This window comes from Limulus polyphemus, unplaced genomic scaffold (assembly GCF_000517525.1).
Source record: "Limulus polyphemus unplaced genomic scaffold, Limulus_polyphemus-2.1.2 Scaffold5833, whole genome shotgun sequence".
Taxonomy (NCBI): Eukaryota; Metazoa; Arthropoda; class Merostomata; order Xiphosura; family Limulidae; genus Limulus; species Limulus polyphemus.
This window is the reverse complement of record NW_013671443.1, coordinates 52429-54801: the sequence shown is the minus strand read 5'-3', so window position 1 is coordinate 54801 and position 2373 is coordinate 52429.

The window sequence follows — 2373 nt, the reverse complement described above, 5'->3', positions numbered from 1 at the left end:
GTCTTCCCATGGAGAAGACAACTTAGGAGACTTCCCTTTGGTCTTCCTGGGATTATACAACCACACCTTGTCTCCTAGTACAAAGCTGACTTCAGTAGATCTCTTATCAAAACATAGCTTCATGGAATCAGCAGACGTTTTCAAGTTTGAACGCACTTGATGGTGAATATCATCCATTCTTTCAGATAACACTTTGATGAGCACATCTTCAAGCAACTCTCCATAAGGTGGGTGTCCTATTATCAGGTCCATTGGCAACCGAAGTTCCCAACCAAACATCAACTTTGCTGGAGTGTATCCAGTGGTTTCATGCTTTGCTGTCCTATAGGCCATCAACAGTGGAGGGAGTAAGACATCCCAGTCATTTTGGCGACTATTACAAAAATTTGCCAATTCCTGTCCCAGTGTCTAGTTGTACTTTTCTACCATCACATGAGACTGTGGGTGAAGTGGCGTTGTTCTGGTCTTTCGTATGCCAAACAACTTGCAGCATTCATGGAACACAGCTGATTCAAAGTTACGGCCTTGATCTGAATGCAGTTCATATGGCATACCAAATCTGAAGAAGAAATCACTAATAACCGAAGCTACAGTTGTAGCTTCCTGATTTGGTATTGCATATGCCTCGGGCCACTTAGTGAAATAATCCATCACCACACAAATGTATTTGTTTCCAACACGAGTTTGGGGCAAAGGACCAGCAATGTGAATAGCCACTCTTTCCATTGGTGCACCAACTTGATATAACTTCATTGGAGCACATCCCTCATGCTTGGGTCCCCTTTTAGCACAACATGCATTGCAGGTCCTGCACCATTCTTCCACATCTTGCCTCATACCTATCCAATAAAACCTCTGTCGTAGGTGACTCAATGTCTTCTTAACTTCGAGATGTCCTCTTGTTACAGTATCATGGGATTGACGCAGCACAACTTCCCGTAACTTTCTCGGTATAACTGTTTGCCAGGTCATCACGTTCCCATCTTCAGAGAAGAATACCATCCTCAAGCTTCAACTGGTCCCATTGTGCCCAATAGTGCTTTGTCACTGGGCTTAAGCTAGACACCTTCTCCCAAGCAGGGTGGAAAACACTTGCTTTTAGAAAATCATTTATTGACTTCAAATATTGGTCTTTCTCCTGCTCTGCTTTAATATCGATACCTGGTTCCACTTCACCATCATCAACTTCTTCAGTCACTTTGACTTCAGCTTGATGACATCTAGTTAGTTCAACCTCTCTTTTGATAGTTACTGGAATTTGGCGTTTGTTGTTCCCAAACATCATTTTATCAAAATTAATTACAAACTTCCTCAGTAGTAAGTAGTCCAGCCCTAATATGCATTGGTCTTTAGTGTAAGCCAAGTATACTTTCTGTCTATCCTTCATGCCTATTAGCTCAATAGTTACCCACTGGTCCCCACAACCTTGCAGAATGTCCTGTCACACCACAGAACTTTTGTATGGCTTCTGGTACTCCTTTGTGCTCCAACATCTTGATACTCACAAGGGTTTGCTGAGATGCAGAATCTATGACAAAGTTGCACCTTTGGCCATCCAGCTTTCCTGTCACATAGACACTATGTATGCTTGCCATTTTACACTTAGCTGTTGGGACTTTCACGGTGAGGGTTGGTGGGCGTCCCTCATCAACATTCACTACTGATTTCCCGAAGCTGACTTATTGGTAGTATTCTTCTTACACTGGCTCCTCATATGTTCTCACTCTCCACAGTTCCAACAACCTTTCTGGGTAGCAGTGTTGAAGGATCCAGTATTGAGATTTCTTGTGCCCAGGTTTGTTACAGTGCCAGCAAAGTCCCTCAAACTTCTCTGAAAGCTGCCCTTTTCTGGCCTTAAATCCTGATGACTGTACCAACCTTGGTACCTCTTTGCTGGACTTAGCATAGGATTCAAATTCAACAGCTCTAACCATTGCATCCTGCATAGTAGAGGGGCGTGCTTGCTTTACTTGTATCTTCAGTTGTGGACTGTCCAAGGCATCTATAAACTGATCCCTCAGTAATAGCTTGAGGAGATCGGGTGGCACAGTTGGTAAGGCCTCATGTCTCATACTTTCCAAATCCTGTGCCAGCTCTTGCAGGCTCTCCTCTTTAGCACGGACTCTCGTCTTAAACCTAGCCCTGTAGACTTCAGAACGATTTTTGGTTCCATACCTGAGTTCTAGAGCCACTACCAGTGCTCTATAGTTGTGCCTGTCGTCTGCTGACAACTGTCCAAGTATTTACAGTGGTTGTCCCTTCAAGCTCGTTGCCAGATACACTGCTTTCTGCTCCTCTGTCCATCTATTCATTTCTGCCAGTAGCTGAAATTGTGCTCTATATGCTTCCCATGGTGCCTTTCCATCGAATTCC